This window comes from Ailuropoda melanoleuca, chromosome 6, assembly GCF_002007445.2.
Source record: "Ailuropoda melanoleuca isolate Jingjing chromosome 6, ASM200744v2, whole genome shotgun sequence".
NCBI classification, from domain to species: Eukaryota; Metazoa; Chordata; class Mammalia; order Carnivora; family Ursidae; genus Ailuropoda; species Ailuropoda melanoleuca.
The window spans coordinates 82,361,002-82,382,024 of NC_048223.1; positions in this window are offsets into that span (position 1 = coordinate 82,361,002).

Here is a 21,023-nt window from a genome sequence, read left to right on the forward strand (position 1 = left end):
CCCAGTGCAGCTCTTTCTGCCCACGGATCCTGTCCCCATACTTTAATAAAACTGCATTTTGTACCGATCATGTCTCAAGAATTCTTTCTTGGCCATCGACTCCAGACCCCAACTATTTCTTACGTCACTATCACTTCTACCCACATGCACTCCCTTTATCAAATTCGACCAACAAATATAGTTGTAACCAAACCGTAACCTTACCAAAAGTTTTCAGAAACTTACCTAATTTTAGGCTATCGTTTTTCAGTATTTCTCTTGTGCTAAATTTGCAGCAAGGGAGATATAAGGGAAATAACTCAGGATAAAAGTTGTTGAAGAGGCAAAATGGCTAGGGTCAAAGGACTATGGGAAGCTAGGTTTTTAACTTCCATATCTTCCACCGCCATACTCTGAGCCCAGCAAATTATTAAGTACCCTGTGCCTCCCTTCCCCACACCCATGATTATAGTGGGGAGAGTGGTACAGCCTTAACCAAAGGGTCTTACCATTAGACCATCATGCACACATAAGGAATCCAGATGATTGTTACTCAGATGTGAGTAGTTTATGTCAATCCATAAAGAACCCACAGTCAACTGGAGATGTCAGCTGGAGAGCCAAAAGGATTTCATTTTTTCTAACTCACCCTCTTCACATGAGACACGGGTAGCTACATCTTCATCCTCCACTTGTCCTATGTTGCCATCCCCTCTGGGTTGGCAAATAAATCTCTCACCCTCTACACTTTCTTTCTGTCTCTCCTTTGAGTGGATTAGTACCTACACGTTGAAGACAATGAAGAAAATATGGGAAAAGAGTTTGACCATCTTTGAGAGAAGGGAAAGAAACTTCTTAGCAAAATATTAAAATTGAAAACTATGGAGGGAAAGATAGAAATTTTAATTGCAACTAAATTAAAAACTTCATTCTTATGAATGGCACCATAAAGTTGAAAGACTTGGAAAAAGGAATGCTTCAATATAGATCATCCACAAATGAATAAAGGGCGTGACTCAGACATCCTTAAATGAGAAAACTTGAATGGCCAAGAAACATGAAAAGATGCTCAATTTCAATGGCAATTGGGATGTGCAAAATAAAGCCCATAAGACTTTTTCCCATAAGACTGGCCTACCAGGTATTAAGACACACTACAAAGAACTATAATAATCTGGCGCGCCTGGGTGGCTCGGTCATTAAGCTTCTGCCTTCGGTTCAGGGTGTGATCCCATAGTCCTGGGATCGAGCCCCGCATCAGGCTCCTCTGCTGGGAGCCTGCTTCTTCCTCTCCCACTCCCCCTGCTTGTGTTCCCTCTCTCGCTGGCTGTCTCTCTCTTTCTGTCAAATAAATAAGTAAAATCTTAAAAAAAAAAAGACTATAATAATCTAAAACATCTGATATTTGAAACCCAAATCAAATAAATCAATGGAAGATGATACTTCAGAGATAGATCTGCCATATATCAAACCATTTACTTTATGTTAAAGGTAACATTTAATATTAAGGAGGGAAAAAATGAACTATTCTTTAAATTAGGATGACCGGTTATCTGGGGAAAAATTTTTTTCAACTCTACTCTCCTCCCTACACAAGCACTGCAGGATCATGAAAGACAGAGATAATAGTACCCCTAGGGGGGTGCTGGGGAGATGGGTGAGCATGGGCTGATAAAGCTAAATCCCCATACTCTCCTCGATCACGGATCACGGATCACGGTGGGAACGGAATCTAAACAAACATTGGGGAAACTAGATAGAGCGTTGTGTGTCCTGAGAATTAGAAGCAATTTGTTGTTGCAAGAAGGAACAATGTGAAGGTGAAGCTGGAATGGCCAGTAGGGTGTAGATCGTGAAAGGCATTAGGTGTCAAACTGAGGAATTTTGATCCCTTTGGCAAGATGAGTCAGTGGAGATTTTTTTTTTTTTAAAGTCAATGGAGTGAAAATGGTGTATGTTGGATGCAAGTAAAATTGGAAGCAGGGAAGCAGGGAAGTTGAAAGATAGATAAAGCAGTATAATGGGGATGGAGAAAAGGTTCCATCATTCATTCAAATAGTAAATATTTCTGAGCACCCGGTTGGTGTCAAGCACAGGGCTAGGCCCTGGATACACCGGTGAGCAAGACAAATGCAGTCCAGGCGGGGACAGTGTAGTTCTGTGACTACAGGCCAATCAATAAAGACTGACTCAAGGCGGCATAACTTAATAGTTTAATACCAGCCCACCATTTTGACTTTAAAATTTGATATCCCGCATTCAGGGGTTGCAAACAGAGATGTCCTCAGGCCATCAAATTAACAAATGAACGGAGAGGGCGGAGATAATAGAGTAGGGTGTGGTGAAGCTGGGGGTGGGGGAGCGAAGGAGTGTGGGTGTGTCCTGCCTATAAATCTTCAAAGGATGCAGATGATTGCTGTTGATTAGATTTTGTGCAGAATCTTGGCCTATGGGACTCTGATTCTTTTTTTTTTTTTCCAAATAATTACTTTTTATTTTTATTTTTTTATTCTTTCAGTGTTTTATTTATTTTTTCTTAAAGATTTTATTTTAATTTATTTGACAGAGAGAGAGTGGGCACAAGTAGGGGGAGCAGCAGGCAGAGGGAGAGGGAGAAGCAGGTTCCTGCTGAGCAGGGAGCCCGATGCGGGGCTCCATCCCAGGACCCTGGGATCATGACCTGAGCTGAAGGCAGACGCTTAATGGACTGAGCCACCCAAGCACCCCATTTCAGTGTTTTAAATTTTATTTTTTATTAGTTATTATCTCTTTATTTATTTTTTTAATTCCATTTTAGATTTATAGAAGAGCCCAGCAGGTAGTTCTTAGACTTTCATATATTCACCCCACATCCCCCACCCTCATACACAGTTCTCCTGTTATTAATATCCTACATTTGGTCCATTCATTAAAATTAATGAATTATATCGATGCATTATTTTTTTAATTTAAATTCAATTAATTAACATATAATGTATTTTGGTTTCAGAGGTAGAGGTCAGTGATTCATCGGGCTTATGTAATACCCAGTGCTCATTACAGGGACTCTGATTGTCTCATATGTGCTTGGGAAGTGGTTAGTTTAGAGGTGGCAGAAAATAAAAATTTGATAAATGTTTTCTGGTTGTTCTTACTGTTGCTACACTTCAGTGAACAAAGTGCTGTGTTATGAGAGGAAGAGGCGAGCAAAGGGCTAAAACTGAGTTTGAGAAAATGCAATTCATTGAATGGGCAATTTACATAAAGTCAACAAAACCCAATATGCTCAAAGTCAATATGCTGAATCATCAGTTTGCCAAATTCACCAAATTTATGGAGTGTGGCTTTAATGTTTCGATAGGGACGTTAAATAGCTTTGTCAGAGTGTTTACTTTTGGTCATGGAGTAACTTTTCTGTTTATACTCGTATCTTGGGGCTCTGAACATGTCATTTCTTGTTTGCTGACCTTCAGAATTTTTAAAGGATTTTTTAGCCATTTTCTCAAGTAGTCTATTGTGTTAGCTAGAATTAGATACAGCTGTGAAAAAGCAAACCTTTATTTTTATCCCACAAATCCAGTGTTGACTTCCAGGGCTGGTTAACCCTTGCGGGTATCCTCATGCCTGCATAAATGATTTTACCCTTTCTTGTGGAATACTGTTGTGTGTTGCATACTATTCGACCGAGACCAACTTTTCATGAGCAACCGATATTTCACTATGGGGTAGCAAATGGAAGGAAGTGAATAATTTCCCTTGGAGCACATACATTGAGAAAGAAAAAGAAAAGGATATCACCTAGGGGCAAATGTAATGTCTTTGTAAAAATTTAAAAAAAAATCAAAGAAAAAATGCCCCAGACTTGGATATAACGTATGCATTGTTGCTAATCTCTGCATAGAACGATTGTGGCCCGGGGTGGGGCTCAGAAATCTGTACGAGTAAATGAATGAATGGAATACTCTGTTTCAAATATCCCTGTAGAAGGAAAATCTTGCATCTTTGAAATAAGCAAACTGAGGACCAAGCATATTTTTGGGCACTTAAGTTTAACTTTTAAAAAAAAAAGATTTATTTATATATTTTAGAGGGGAGGGGCGAGAGGGAGAGAGAGAATCCAAAGAGACTCCCTGCTGAGCACAGAGCCAGATGTGGGGCTCAGTCAGGAGACCCATGAGATCAGGATCGGAGCCCAAATCAAGAGTTGGACGTTCATGGGGCGCCTGGGTGGCACAGCGGTTAAGCGTCTGCCTTCGGCTCAGGGCGTGATCCCGGCGTTATGGGATCAAGCCCCACATCAGGCTTCTCTGCTATGAGCCTGCTTCTTCCTCTTCCACTCCCCCTGCTTGTGTTCCCTCTCTCGCTGGCTGTCTCTATCTCTGTCGAATAAATAAATAAAATCTTTAAAAAAAAAAAAAAGAGTTGGACGTTCAACAGACGGCGGCACCCAAGGGCCCTTGATTATTTTCATTTAGATTCGCCTGGAACTTATTTTCGTAGCCCAGGAGGCAGATCTGTAGGCCAGGAAGGCAGCGAGTATCACGGTAGCTGCAAATGGCCTGGCCTGGCTGGAGCTAAGAGTTTGCAGGAGGCCACGGAGTCTCAAAGGCCAGGCTGAAAGAAGTGGCCAGGTCATGAAAGCCCCTGTTAGGCATTCTAGTAAGTTCTGACGTTTCCTTGCAGGCGATAACTGGGAGTTAAGTACTAAAAGTTCACCTGAATGCTGGTTTTCCGAGCACAGAGACTGTATCTGTGCAGTGCACAGCTGTATCATGGGCCTCAATGCAGAGGTCCTGGTATGTGTTGGGCTCTTATTGTTATGGGGTATTTTTTTTTATTTTTTATTTTTTTAAATGACTATTTTTTTTTTAAAGATTTTATTTATTTATTCGACAGAGATAGAGACAGCCAGCGAGAGAGGGAACACAAGCAGGGGGAGTGGGAGAGGAAGAAGCAGGCTCACAGCAGAGAAGCCNGCAGAGGAGCCTGATGTGGGGCTCGATCCCATAACGCCGGGATCACGCCCTGAGCCGAAGGCAGACGCTTAACCGCTGTGCCACCCAGGCGCCCCTATGGGGTATTTTTTAAAAAGTTCAAAGGACTCAGTGGATATCCCTTGAAGCCAAGCTTACTATAAAGAATCTGAAGTAAGAGAGTTTTCGAGAAAAAGATTGGCCAACAATGTTTGATGACTTCAGGAGGAAGATTAACCATAAGATTGGGCAACTTAAGGGCTGACTTGTTGACCTTTGCCAGTGACGTCCAAAAATGGAGTGGGAACAGGGGCAAGATGACCTGGAGGTGAGAAAGAATTTAGGGCAAGTAATGTTAAGGAAGTGAGGTGTCTGCTAAAAATGTTTTGGGAAGCAGCTTCAGGGAGGGGACACCTGTGAATGCAAAGTACTGAGAGAAGATACACAACAAAAACAGCTTTGATCTGAACTTTGAATTACTGGGAAGAAAAAAAAAAGGCCAGAGAAATCAGTTTAGGTGCGACCTTCTTTTGCTTTGCTCTGCTGTCTCAGTCTCCAGACTCCTCTAACCCTTCCCGCTCCCCAAATAGTTCCCTCAACTACCTCAGAGCACCTGCTTACTGCCCCAACAGACTAGCGGAGCTATCAAGGCCTCTGACCCCAGCAGCCAGCAGAGGACCCATCCACAGCCATAACTCACCGACATCACCTCCCATGATTTCATTTGCCCTTGGAGTCTGCTTGTCCTTATGCTTTTTCTTCGCTTTGGTTGGTGAGGCATGATCTATGCTGGGATCGAGTCAGAGACACTGGGCTCCCCCTTCCACCACAGCCATCAACTTGCCAAGTTAATACCAAATAATTTTTTTTTAAACTAAGCTCTATGCCAGACTGCTGAGCATGAGGCTTGAACTCATGACCCTGAGATCAAGAGTCGCATGCTGTACTGACTGAGCCAACCAACCAGGCACCCCTTAATTTGCCCAATTAAAACCCTCACTTTCATCTACTTTATGTTTCTCTAGGCGTTTTCCTCTTTTTAGAGTTTGGCCTCTCTGTGCTTTGGTGTCCTCTTATGTATATTGGGTATAAGTGATATCTATCCCCACTGGGCTGCTACGATTGATGTTCATGTATGAAAAATCTGTTCGTTGGGCCTGCCACAGAAATCTGTAGCAGTTTGGTTAGATAGAAAGGGGACATGTGGACTCCTCTGGATTCTGACAAAATAACCTGAAACAGCTGTCCAACAGACATGGTGTTTTCCACACCTGGAACATAAAAAAACCTTCTCCCACACTTTTGGGAAAGTCCTACGGTTGTGTAGAAAATGCCAGTGGCCTGCAGTTTGCTCATCTGTAAAATGGAGGTTTCGGTTATCTCCAAGGACCAGGTCTTAGGGACAAGAGGAATTAGCAAGTGATCTAATGTCCACACTCCTGATTAGTATTAATCTCTGGTTGCCCCTGCCTCCAGTCTCACCCAGGAGGGTTTCCTCGGGGGTGCAGCAAGCTCTGGGGATCATCTGTGAACCAGACGAAGCGTCTGTCCTCAGGCGGCCAGCAGTCTGTCACAGAATCGGGTGATAGTGACACACAGGAGGTCAGAGGTCAGACCGCCCCTGTCAGAGGGTCACTCTGTGGTCTGAACCTCTGTGTCCCAGTGTCCTCGTGTCAAAGTGGGGAAAAAAATAACCCCTGTGTCGTCAGGGTATTATGGGGAGTAAACACAACTAGCTTCAGCTGGTGCTTTACAGAGGGAAATTAGGTTTTGAAAAGGTGGATTTGGTGATGAGATCAAGAGGCGTGTCAGGGGCGGGGCGAACCTTGACGGTGTGTAAGGTGGGTCTAGGGTGGGCACCTCAGGGCTATATCACTGCTGCTTTCGCCATTGTCACTCCAGCGTTCAGCAGCCCTCTGGACCGGACGGTCGGCGGGGCTCCCACTGGTGAGTGTCTGGGGGAGGCAGCTTACTTGAGGTTCTAGTGTTTTGGAGGGCTTTGAGCTTTCATTTTTCCTTTTTAAAGATTTTATTTATTTGACAGAGAGAGAGCAGCAGAGGGAGAAGGAGAAGCAGACTCTTTGCTGAACAGGGAGCCCGATGCAGGACTCGATCCCAGGACCCTGGGATCATGACCTGAGCTGAAGGCAGATGCTTAATGGACTGAGTCACCCAGGCACCCCTTGAGTTTTCATTTTTTAACAGTGCAGGCTTAGAGGCTGGGCACAACTCATGTCGCTGGTGTGACTGGTTGCTCTACACTAGATTTGGGCACAGTAGGACTTTCTGAGAGGCTCCGGGTATTTAAAAATGAACCTTTGGGGATGCCTGGGTGGCTCAGTCATTGAGCAGTCTGCCTTAGGCTCAGGGCGTGGTCCCGGCGTTCTGGGATCGAGCCCCATATCAGGCTCCTCCACTGGGAGCCTGCTTCTTCCTCTCCCCCTCCCCCTGCTTGTGTTCCCTCTCTCACTGGCTGTCTCTCTGTCAAATAAATAAATAAAATCTTTAAAAAAAAATAAAATAAAAATGAACCTTTGGTTACGTAAAAGGGATTTCTTGTCAACTCTATCTCAGTAAAACTTGGGGGGGGACTTAGAAAAAGTAGACCCAACCTTAATAAATAACAGACAATAAGGAACTGGTCTTAGAAAACGAGTTCTTATATTTTAGATATACGGAAGTGTTTGGGGTGAAACAATATGTGTAGGATTCATTTCAGAGTAAGGAGAGGTGTTGAGATGAGTGGAATGGTGGCTTCATGAAATAAGGCGGGCCGTGTTGCTGGATGGGATTGAGAGATGGCATCGCCGAGTTCATGCTACTCTTCTCTCTTAATTTCCATGTAGGTGAAAAATTAAAGGGATAAAAAGTTAAAAAGAAATTTCCAGACCAAAAGAGCTACCCTGGGAGAATTGAAGTGGCTCTGGGATTTTAGGTTGTCCTATGTCACAGAGGATTCGATATTCTGTGAAGTTCAGAAATCATTTGCAACTTTGCAAGCTTGGGATATGGAAGAGACTGGACACGCCCGTCCTTGAAGAAAGTAGATTCAGAAAATATGGGGATCTTTGATTTCATTTTCTAGATGAACCCTTAAGTGAGGCGAGAAGGCTCTGTGGTCTATTGAGCTACGCCTTGTGTCTTTTGCGTGGCACGCTAGTGAATGGTGTGTGAGTCATCTGTCAGAGGCCACGCAACTACGGATTGGTGGACCCAGGAGTCCGCTGGTACCATCACCATCTGTCTCAGCGGCAGAACTCTTCAACAGAGTGATCCCAAAGCAATGGTGGCTCAGAAGAGTGTCTTTAGAATGTGAAGTCCTCCGTGAAACTGCTGTAGAAATGGCCTTCAGCCCAGCGTCCGGAGAGCAGCCACAGATGCCGAGTGTGGCCTGGGAGGACGGTAGCCTTCAGCCCTGCCCCGTGGGCCATCGGCCTCAGAGCACAGGTAGGTGGACTCCAGAGCCCTGCTCCTGAGGGTCTGTGAGGAGAGCAAAACATGTCTGCTTGCTTGCTACTTCGACTGAGCTTTTATTTAAAAAAATTTTTTTTAAGATTTATTTGAGGGAGAGTGAGTGAGAGAGAGAGCATGGGAGGGGAGAGGGTCCGAGGGAGAAGCAGACTCCCTGCTGCAGGACTGGATCCTGGGACTCCTCCGGGATCTTGCGACCTGGGCCAAAGACAGTCACTTAACCAACTGAGTTGCCCAAGCACCCCCTGAGGTTTTATATTAATATATTTTTTAAAGATTTTATTTTTTTATGTATTTGACAGAGAGAGAGAGGCAGCGAGAGAGGGAACACAAGCAGGGGGAGTGCGAGAGGAAGAAGCAGGCTCCCAGCAGAGCAGGGAGCCTGATGCGGGGCTCGATCCCAGGACCCTGGGATCATGCCCTGAGCCACCCAGGTGCCCCATGAGTTTTTATTTTTAATAAATGTGCACATTTGCTCTTCAAAGACGCTGGGAAGTCTTTGTATAGATTGGTGGTGAGCGGCAAGGGGTAGGGGATGCGGTAAAGCTTATGACCGGATCCACCGACCACCCCCCAATCTTGGCCATCTCCAGATGCTCTCCCTAAGGAAAGACCCCGAGGGCCATTTTGCCGTGATCAGAGTGTTCTCTTGTTCTCTTGTTGGCGTTGTGTGTTCCCAAACCCTGCAGAACTTGGAGTCTCACAGCCAGTGGCTCAGGCGGGAGATAGTGGATGTAGGGTGATCTGGCTGTGACATCTCTCATCCCATTGATCACCGGGGGTTGGTTCTTGGCTGATCTGGATGGCTGGGCACCTGGCTGGCTGGGCGCGTGTCCCCTTCCTTACCACTCCACGTGCGGCCCTCCCTAAGCTGCACATTGGGTCGGAGAGGTCAACCTTCCCCGATGGAGGAGAACCCTTCTTCGGTGAAGGGTGTACAAGTAGGTTCGCTCCCCGGCTAGGACCTCCAGACAAGCCCTCAAGCTGGAGATCCTTGACGCTTCTCAAGGGCTGTGGGTAGGAAAGTGGTATATTGAAGTTTGTGGGGGAAGGTACAGAGTTTTTAAAAAACAGTGCTCCCTTTTACTTTGGACCGGCCTCTTATTCCCAGCCGAGGATCAGAGATTTAAATCAAACTTCCAGAGCTCAACTCCTTTGTTTATATTTCCCATGAAGGAAATTGTCCTTTGGGTTCAGGCCAACTTGAATGGGGTTAATGTTGTGGGAACCCCTCTGCCTCCTTCCTCATCTGAGGCCCTGGGGGTTGCGGAGCCCGGCACCGTGTGTCTGGCCTGAGGGCTCGATTTGACCTTCAGCCACGGCCTCTTTGCTCATGCATGCCCTTGGGCAAGGCACTTACTGGCTTCCAACTTCTCTTACTCCCCAAGGTAAAAGAGGTCTATAATAACTTTCCTAGCACCCTAAGTAGGAATTAGGACACCGAGAGCAAATAATTATTGGGAGAGCACTGTCTCTCGGGGTGAAATGATATGCTCATAGTCACGCAAAAACAGGAAAGTTTTGGCCCACAGAGATGGATATTACAAAAAAGAAAAACAAAACAAAACAAACAAAAAATGGGGGCTTCTTTTCCTAATTCCCTTCTGGCCCTTTTGTTTTTGTAGGATTGGGCTCAGCACAGATGAGAGGTCACTCTGTACCGCCCTCTTTTCCCAATACTCTCTGAGGAAACCCTTATGGGAAACAGGAAGAAAATTACCATTATTAGCGTTTTCAAGACCTGCCTTGTCCCCTGGGTTTTTTGTTTTGGTTTTGGTCCCCCCCCCCGCCCCCAATCTATAGCTAGCTACTCCCCACAAGTGGAAGCATCTGAGTGTTAGACAACAGGTTGTGAGCTGCTGTCCCTGGGCAGTCCCCTCCCTGCAGACTGACTCTGAATCTGTCTCTTCACTTGCAAAGTAGGGAGGGGCTCTTAATGAAGGCTGTAAATTCCAGGGTAATTTTTCTCTTCAAGCAATCCATAGTCTTTGTAGGTGGTTTTGGGATTGTTTCAGACCAGGTTAGGGAAGCCTGGGTCTTTTTCTTTCGAAATTACTGTGTTGTTATGGAAGGAGACCCAGGGCTAGGAATCAGCCTCCAGAATACTCTGTTGTGGCCAGCCTCCCTCCTTCTCCTGGATTCAGTTAGCTATCATCTTTGGCTCTGGGTTATGGGTGCCTGGAATGCAACATGGTCACGGTTTCCCTGTAGCCTGTATAGAGAGTTTCTGGGAGAAAAGGGTTAAGAGCCAACAGTTACTATGTTCTTAGTATGAACCGGGATTAATTCAAAGTGCTTTACATGAATTCATCTTTTTTTAGATCCGCTTAGACACTGTTAAGTGGCGTAATGGAGACTCAGGGGCGCCTGGGTGGCTCAGTCGGTTAAGCGTCTTCCTTCACCTCAGGTCATGATCCCAGGGTCCTGGGATCGAGCCCCACTTCGGGCTACCTGCTCAGCGGGGAGCTTGCTTCTCCCTCTCCCCCCTGCTCGTACACACATACACACACACACACTCTCTCTCTCTCTCTCTCTGTCTCTCTCTCTCTCTCGTTCTCTCTGTCAAATAAATAAATAAATAAATAAATAAATAAATAAATAAATAAAAATCTTAAAAAAAAAAAATGGAGACTCAAAAGAGGTCTGGTAACTCAACCAGCAGCAGTTAGGAAGGGGTTGGGTCCCTAGAGCCAGTATTTGGAAATGTGTGGGGACAGTTTTGGTTATCTCTCTGACTAGAGGGAGCTACTGGCAACCTTGTAGGAAGGAGACAGGGATTCCACGTGGCAGTGTGTGGGATAGTTTTTCACAAAGAATTGACCCCAAATGCCGGTGGCTTCTCTACTGAGAATTAGCCCTGCTCTTAATACGTGTGCCATGTTTTCACCTGGGAAAGAAGAAACAATGAAGGGGAGAAGGAAGAAAAGAGGAACTTTCTGGTGAGTTCAGGAATTCAGAAGCAGAAACCTGGGACTAGTAAAAAAGTAGAGACTATGCTCAGCAGTTTAAAGGACACATATTGCGGGCATCTGGGTGGCTTAAGTCGGTTCAACGTTTGGCTCTTGGTTTTGGCTCAAGTCCTGATCTCAGGGTCCTGAGAACCAGCCCCGCCTCAGGCTCTCCGCTCAGCGGGGAAGTCTGTTTGTCTGCCTCCCCCTGCTCTCTCTCTCTCAAATAAATCTTTAAAAAAATAAAATAAAGGACACACGTTGGGCAGAGACAAACTGTGATGAAAGTTTTCTTTTAAGCGTTTGTTTCCCTAATGATTAGTAAAATTAAACATCTTTTCATCTGCTTGTAGCCATTTGTATATCTTTGGAGAAATATTTATTCAAGTCCTTCGCCCATTTAAATCACATAAGTTTTAATCTTGAATTGTAGGAGTTCTGTATATGTTCTGGATATTAATCCTTTATTAGATACGATATGCAAATATTTTCTCCCATTCCTTAGGTTGCCTTTTCGATCTGTTGACTGTGTCTTTCGATATATAATTTAAATTTTTGGTGTAGTCTTGAGTTTTTTTTTTTTCTCTTGTCACCTGTGCTTTTGATATTCTAAGAAATGATTGCCATATGCCATGTCATGAGATTTTGCCCCCGTTTTCTTCTAGGAGTTTTATATTTTTTAGTTCTGTGAGATCTTTGATCTATTTTTGAGTTTTTGTATATGACGTAAGGTAAGGGTCCAAGTTCATTTTTTCACATGTGGATATCCAATTTTCCAACCCCATTTGTTGAAAAGACTATCCCTTCCCCTTGAATAGTTTGGACACCCTTATCAAGAATCATTTGGCCATGCATGTGAGGGTTTATTTTTGGGCTCTCTGTTCAGTTGCGCTGGTCTCCCTGTCTGTCTGTCTGTCTTTATGCCAGCACCATGCTGCTTCGATTACTGTAGTTTTGTTGTAAGTCTTGAAATCAGAAGTTGTGAGATCTCCAAATTGCTCTTTTTCAAGGTTGTTTAGCTATTCAGGGTCTCCTGAGATTCCAAATGAATTTTAGGCTGAGTTTTTCTATTTCCACAAAAAATGCCATTGGGATTTTGATAGGGGTTGCACCGAATCCGCAAATCACTTTGGTCATAGAGACAACCTACCAGTATTTGGTTTTCCAATCCATGAACATAAATGTATCTGTTTGTCATATCTTCTTTAATTTCTTTCAGCAGTGTTTTTCAGTCTTGGTAGGTTGTGTGTTTCCAGAAGTTTATCCGTGTCTTCTAGGTTATCCAGTTCCTTGGTGTACATTTGTTCATGGCATTCTCTCATAATCATTTTTATGTGTATGACATTAATTGTAGTGACCTCATTTCTGATTTTATTTTTTTCTTAGTTAATCTAAGCAAAGATCTATCAATTTTGTTGGTCCTTTCAACATTAGTTTTGTTGGCTTTAATTTTTTTTTCTATTTTATTATCTCTGCTCACATCTTCATTAGATCCTTTATCTTCTGAGTTTGGATTTAGTTCTTTTCTGGTCCCTTGAGGTATAAAGTTAGGTTGTTGGTTTCAGATCTTTTTAAATGTGCTCGTTTAGAGCTATGAACCTGTCAGCAGTGCTGCCATTGCGTCCCATAAATGTTGGTGCTATGTTTTTCATTTGTCTTAAGGTATTTTCTAATTTCACTGTGACTTCTTTAACCCATTGGTCATTTGAATGTGTTGATTAATTTTCAGGTTTGTGGGTTTTCCAGTTTACCTTCCGCTATTGATTTCTAGTTTCATTCCATTGTGATTGGGGGTGGGGAGGAGTATGATTTAAACATTCTTGAATTTAAGACTTATTTTGTGGCCTAACATGTGGTCCAGAGAACGTTTCTTGTGCACTTGAGAGGAACCTATACTCTGATGTTAGGTAGAGTGTTCTGTGTCTGTTACGTCCCATTAGTTTATAGTGTTTGTTGTTCAAGTCCCCTATTTCCTTATTGATCTTTTGTTTGGTCTTTCTATCCATTATCAAAACTGGGACATTGAAGTCTGTTATTACTGTGTTTCCTATTTCTTCCTTCAATTTTTGTCGATGTTCACTACATATATTTGGAAGCTCTGAGGTTTGGTTCATAAATATTTAAAATTTTTATTTCTTTGGCAAATTGACCTTTTATCATTATATAATGTCCTCATCTCTTCTGAACAGTTTTCAGCAAAATGTACCAACATGGATGCAGATTTCCTACTTTCTTTAATCTTTGTTGTCCTTCCCCTACCCCCCCCCCCACATCTGCATTGCGGGTTATCACATGGGTGTGAGCTGACTTATTTTGTATTTCTTCAATTACTAATGAGGCTGAACTTTTTCTGTCTGCCTTTTCCCCTGTAGTGTATGACTCTCTGTTAGGCTAAAGAAATCCTTTCATATCCTGGCTCATAAATCTCATTTTCTCATAATTTTAAAGATAGGCCTTTAATAACCCATTAGCAATCTTATGATAAATAGGTATGAGGCAGGGCTTTACTTTCTAAAAAATATATTTTATGAATGGTTAGCCGGTGAACTGTCTCCCCCCCACCATCAGTATTCCCCAATGCTTTTGTTTTCCCATTTATAGATTTTTCAGGATCTCCAAATGAAGATGATCATAACAAAGTAAAAGAAACAAAAGGGAGAAGAGTGAATAGAAAACCAAGACGTAAATTTACTAAGGATGAATTGTACCTACTTAATCACATGTTTGAAGATACTCCTTACCCTGATTTTATCACTCGAAAAAAACTGGCTGAACGACTCTGTTGTCAAGTATATGCCATTGATGTAAGTGAAATATCCAGAGCTTTGCTATATATTTTGTAGATAATAATGGAGAATGTAAAGGAATTAAGAAAAAGTTTAATAGCGTTTCATCGCATGGGACAAAGTGTTGACATCTGGGTCACTTCTCTAGTTTATCTCAATATGGGTATGAATATGTTCTGTGCTTCCTGGAAAAATCGACAATGGTGAGGTGAGGTGAGGCAAGTCTGGAAGCAGAGACCAGGTGAGAACATATTGCAGTTATCTAGAATCGGGACAGTGATGGTCTGGACCAGGACACTGGTTGTGGGAGTACAGGCAGCTGGAAAGACTTGTGTTATTGTCAGGGTTGGGCTGATCATTTGCTGAGTGATCTCTGCATTCTGTTTCATTGCATATGCAGTAAAGAGGGGTCCAAAATGTTGGCTTAAGCAAATGGAAGATTGAAGTTGCCTTTAAGATAGGGAAGGTCTGGGAATGGAGGTTCTGTGCCAGAGGCACCAGGAGTTTCACTTTGGACACATGACGTTTGGTATGCCAATTACACCTCCAGAAGGAGATAGGAAGTAAACAGTTAGATGTATAGGTCTGAATTGCAGGAGAAAGGACTTGTCTTGATAGTGTCCCCTCCATTTGGCATAATACCTCACAGCTTTAGTGTGTGCTTTACAACTGTTTGTTGCAGGAGCCAATACCTTTTTTAAGTTTTATTTGTTCAAGTAAGCTCTGTGCCCAACATGGGGCTTGAACTCATGACTTCCGTCAAGAGTCACAGGCTCATTTGGCTGAGCCAGCCATGTGCCCCATCATGAAACAGTACCTTGTTAGGGGAATCTGAGATAGGATTTTGGAAATGATGGTGAATCATCAGTTGTATGAAATTATTAGAATTGCAGTATTTTTTATACACACAATTATATTTCTCTTCTGTTATTTGTCCATAAATCACTTGATTAGTTGCTTGACAATAGGAAGACCTAGGTAGCTTTGGAGAGTAAAAGTCTAGGCAAATACAATGGAAGTAATGATCTATTGTAAAAGTTTCATGAACAGGAAACAATGTAAGGAAAATACAAATCAGTGATTCCGTACAAATAAGTAGAAAATCTGAATAAGGTAACAACCAGGAAAGAATTGAGTGGTCAAATACTTGGGCATTCTTATGCTGTGTTGTTTCCTTTACATTTCTGGGTCTATGACTTTTATTCATAGATGAAGTTCAAACTGCTTTTTAATCTTTATTTAAAAAATGTTTTCATTGTCCATACTTGTCAGAAGGATAACAGGAAGTTCACACAGGACTGTTCAAATTATAGGGTTGACTTGAGGATGCGTGTGCTTAGAGAAAATGCCTATGATGTGATCAGGAAGTGAGCACAGCTTGGGGGTGATCATAGGAGGCTGTTACACTAGAAAAAGTGAGCATGCTTGTCTTTGGGTTGAGTCTGCATGAGATGATCTTCTAATTGGCCCTGTAACCTCTGACAAACTGACTCTTGCAACTCTGCTTTCTGTAAAATTATCTATGTTGGACAGTTGTAAGAACGAGTATTTAGAGTGTCAGGTTCACTGTGCATAGAGTTTGTTTTAAGCAGTCATCATGAGTGGATCAGAGATCCTTCCAACTTCAGTGCTATTAAGGGCCTAAAGAATTCCTGAACTTGGAGACGGGATTCCAGGAGTGAGCACATGGCAAAAGGCCCCCCTGACACTGTTGCCCATTCTGCATGACTGACTGAGCTACAGCAGCCAGGACTCATTAGAATGGATTGTCTAAGAAAGCACTGTATCATTCCCACCTCCCTCAAAGACCCAGGGATCATGGTTGGCGTGTATAATAACTGTCCCCATTTTAGGGAGGAAAAAAAACATGGGAGACTGGAGGTGCTAAGTAGAATACTTAGGGTCATATAACATAAGCAGTCAAGTTATGAGTCAAGATCTTGTTCATGTGAAGCCTTTGAAAACAAATGTCAGAACAATTTAGATACATTGAGTCACGAGTTCATTCTGCTGTGGTGGCTTGAGTTGCAGTGTGGGGGCACCTGGGCGGCTCAGCTGGTTAAGCATCCGACTCTTGGTCTCAGCTCAGGTCTTGATCTCACGGTCAGGAGTCAAGTGCCACGTTGGGCTCCACCCTGGGCACGGAGCCTACTTAAAACAAAAAACAGAACACATTGGTGGTGTGGGGGAAATTCAGTGTGCTTAGGGAACAGCTGGGAGTGAGTTCTGTCTCAATGCAGTGGAGGACAGGTTGGGGGCTGATTGGAAAGGTCTGCATGTATGGAAGGGCCACTGCAGACGGAGGTGGTTGGGCTCTTGGAACTGTGCACGGCACAACTTCCGTCATCACACGTGCAGCCCCAGGAGAGATGGCCTTTATTTTCCACATCTCACTTCAGGTCAGGAGGAAAGTCACTGATGACACTGAGATGAGGCTTAACTACATTCCCTCCCGTGTCTGGAAATGTGTTGTGGAATGATACCAGATAAGCCAGCTTGATGACATGAGTCTCTTTTCTGTTTAGAACTGGTTCCAGAACAGAAGAGCCCGCCTGCCCCTGAAAGAGAGACAGAGAATATTTGCGGCTAGGAGACAGTATGCGTTCCCTATCCAGGTTCATTCACGTGGAAGCCTCCGGAATCCCCAGGCAGAATCTCCCATCTGGGCCCCTGAGCAGGCCTGTTCCTCTCCGCTGGAGGCTCTTCCAGGAGGAGTGGGCTGTTTCTCTCCTGAGACACAATGGGTTCCCAGTCAACAGGATGGCTCAGGGGACACTGGGGTCCCAGGGATTAAAAAGGAACTGAGCTATGCTTCGGAGTATCAGGGTGACATGGGGAGTGGACTGTACCCCAGCTCTTCATCTTACAGGTACGAATCAGCAATCTATCTTCATCCTTCTAATTCTGTGCAGTATTTTGAGAAGTATGGGCCTGAGACCAGGCAGAGCTGGAATGCGAGGGCCTTCATTCTGCACCATGTTCATAGTCAGCAGGGGGAGAGGCAGCAGCCCCAGCAGGCCTACTGTCCTCAATCACTGTATCAAGGACAGCAGCAGAATGGCTGCTTGATGTCCTCGACAGCAACCTCGGCTCCGGAAGGATCAAGACAGACTGTGATCCAGGAGCAGCTGCTCGTGCACCTGAATCCTGGGGATTTAGGGCAGCAGGTGCTCTCCCTTCAGTCACAACAGCAGGGTGGGTGTTTTCAAACTGGTAGTGGTCAGGTCTGCACTAACACAGGGTGAGCAAGAGAATGCAGCAGCCTTGGGATGAGGGGTCTCCAAAGGTCCACTGCTGGGACCCAGAATGTGCTCCAGAAATGGTTCTAAGCTTCAGGAAAAAAGAGCCATAGATCGTCCTGTGGTCATCCACACGGCAGCCCAAGGCAAAGGCCTCTCTAGAGCCTGCGCGTGAACACCGTCTTCAGGAAAGTTCCATGAGCTCATGATCCCTCCTGGTAGGGCAGTGGTGTCCCCCAGGGCTCAGCCCCTGGCTCTGCAGTTCCTAGTGCCTTGGAGAAAAGCTGGACCAGCATCTGGAGCGTAAAACCAACACATACAGGGAGAAGACAGCTTCCAGCAAGCGGCAGTTTGGGCTTCAGAAGAAAAAGGCTCTTGCACAGCAGCACCTGCCCCATACTGTCCTCTCCCCCCACCTCAGAGACAAGATAGCCAACAAGAAGTACAACGATAAGGACGACCCTCCCCTGCCCTTTGGGAGAGTGGGGGCAGCCCTTGGATTAGCCTACAAGGCTGCTACTGCAAAGCTCTCTGCTCGGCCGTATGTCGTCACTGGAGCCCTGACTGCAAAGGCCATCCCGGCGACGTCAGCCTGGTCATCTGAGAGGCAGCCCCTTGGTGGAGACCATGTCAGGCAGGCACTGGCAGCAGAGCTCCGAAGAGCCCCGGGATGATCCTGGACCGGAGCCCGTGTGCAGCCCTCACCGGTCCCCTTGGCTGAGAGCTGCGTGCGGCCTGGGAATCAGCCTGCTGTCCTCAGGCCTACTGTCCTGAGAGTGGTTGTGCATCAGGAACTCACCGGATCTGAGAGCACCCAGTTGAGCATCTAAAGGCCATGTTGTTAACCAGAGTTTTTGAGGAATAGCCTGGTGTCTGTGAACTTCCAACTTTGAAATGGTGTTCATAATTTTGAGCTGGAGGATACGGAATCATGTCTCAGGCATTTCAGAGCATTTTCTGTCAGTCTCTGTGCTTTCTTCTACATTGTAGAATGTGTTTTACTATGTTAGATTTTAACCCAAATGGTGTCCTGCTAATGGCAGAAAAAAGCATGTCTCCTGCATCTTTCCAAGGCCGTATGACATACAGAGCTACTTTGTTTTGCAGATACTTCCCATCTGTTACTACAAATAAGTTTGAAAGTAGGTGGGGAAATAGCCACTGTGAGTATGATTTGCTTCGTTTCTTTGCACAGCCACTAGGAAATATTCCTAGTTGATATTGTAGGTGTTTGGCAAGTCTGGCTACCGGATGTATCCTTTAAAGAAACTTGCATGCACTTATACAACAGAGCCCCCAAATAAATGTCATATAAAGTAATAATCCTGCATAATTAAAAAAATAGACCAGAACTGTATAGTTGAGAGTTCTGGTATACAACATTCAGTGAAAAATCAAGTTGCCTAGTTTTTATAGTATATTTATAAAAATGAAATAAGAGCTTCAGCAATAAACAACTTTGATTATTGGATACAATATGTGCAACAAAAACAAAAACATGGACTAGGTTTATATTCACTGAATTACGAAGAGTTGCGTTAGGGCAAGGAGGAAAAGAAAATATCTTTATGTTATGAAGCATAGCCTGTATTATCAATTTTGCCAAAGGAGTCCATTTACTCCTGATTGGCTCAGTTTATTTTCTCCTGTACAGATTTTGAAATTTTTAATTTCCTTTTTTCATTGATTACCATAATATAATTTCTAATCCTGTAACCTGTTCCTGTAGTGATTTAGATAGGTTTTTCTTATACTAAAAAATGTTTGTGTCTTGGAATAACCCACTTAGGTTATGAAATATCCTTATGTATTTCTGGATTAGAATTGCTAATGGTTTTTTTTTTTTTTTGAGTTGCTAATATTTTGATTAAGATCCTGGCATCTGTGTTCATGAAGGAGAAGGCCTCTAATTTCTTTATTGACACTATCTTTAGGGGTTTAGGTAATGTTAAGATAGGTTTGGAATAAATTATGTGTGTCAACTCTTACTATTATCTAAAATCTTGTGTGAAATTTATTCCTTCATTAAATGAAATTTCCTAATGAATCAATTTGGTCTGATGTTTTCTTTACGGGAGGAGTTTAGACTACTAATTCTGTGTTTAAATGATTATAGGACAACCATTTCTCCTTGAGCTATTTTTGGCAAGTTGAATTTTTCCCTAAATATGTGCATCTCCTTTGAATTCTCGAATTTATTGCCATAATGTAATTGGAAACATCCCCTGTATGCCTAGAGCAATGTAGTAATGCATTTTGCATTATACGATTCATATTTATACTTTATATTTTTTTTCTTTCTTTGTCGGAGGTTTGGAAAGGCCCAGGTAGCACGTATGGGGCCTGTTATTTCCCTGTGGACGGGACTTCTGCAGGCCAAGGACCGTGCTAGGAGTTGGGTTTGGGTGGGTTGATAGCCCTGTGGATTAGCTCAGAGGAGCCCCGTGACCCAGCCTTGGGCGATGGATCCCACTCCCCGCTGGGCTGTCAGAGGGCACCTGCTCCCCTGAGGTCCCCACTGCTGCTCTCAGACCTACGTGCCTGCGAGTGACAAAGGCATCCAACTGGGAGCTGATGCAAGTTTGGGGTCATGAGTTCTGGCTGGGGCTTCTGGGGCTTTCTTCCGCAAGAACACTACACCCAGAGTGTGTGTGGAGTGTAGCATAGGGACTCAACAAGGGAGTCTTCACTCACTCTGCTGTGCCTGAGAACAGGGGACCAGAAGTGTCAAGTTCTGGGTCAGGTCCAGGTCCCTTGGGTTGTCGCGTGCCTGCTGTGAACACCTGTTGAAGTGGGGCAAAGCCGTAAGTGCAAGAAGCCACTGCTGTGCCCCTGGAGCAGGGATTGGGACTTAGAGGTTAGCAATCTAGTTGAATCTTAGGCTGGGGGAAGAAGGTCAGAGCACTGTTTCCATTTGGTGGGCAGTTGGGCCCGGGCAGTTGGGACTATGTGCAGGTCAGAGGTCAGGATTTGAGGCTGGCATGTTGCTCCCCAAACAGCTCCAGTGGGGAACCGAGGTTGCAGAAGAACAGGAGGATGGCAGGTGGCTGGCCAATGGTGGTTCATTTTTTTTTAAGTTTTTAATTTAAGTAATCTCTACATCCAACGTGGGGCTGGAACTCACAACCCTGAGATCAGAGTCACATGCTCCTCCGACTGAGCCAGCCAGGTGTCGCTATGATGGTTCATTCTTAAAGATCTGTGTCCACAGGGGATCTGGATGCCTGCCCTGTCATGGCTCTGACCTGGTTCATGGCGAAGCCTCCCTGAGAACCGTGGATGATATGCCCTTCATGGTGTGAGCCCCGGAGCATTCTAGTTCATGCTGTTGTTTTGACAGCTGGAGGTCCCACCCTTCAACTCCCCTTCAAGAAAATTCCCAAGTTGTGGTTTGGCATATTATAGGGACATTCCCTTGTATATAAAGGATATCTGAACTCCTGGGAAAATACTGTCCTTTAATCTGGGCCCTGGTGTTTCTTGTATGAATAGCTAATGGTTTGGTCCCTACCCTTGGGTGTAGCCCCAGTCATGTAAGGTAAACTGAGACCTCTCTCTTATCTTTAATAGAAATATGTCAGAAACGCAGTTACCAGCCTGACAGTGCCAGTGGGAAATCTTGTGCAGTTTTCTTGAAAGATTTGGCAT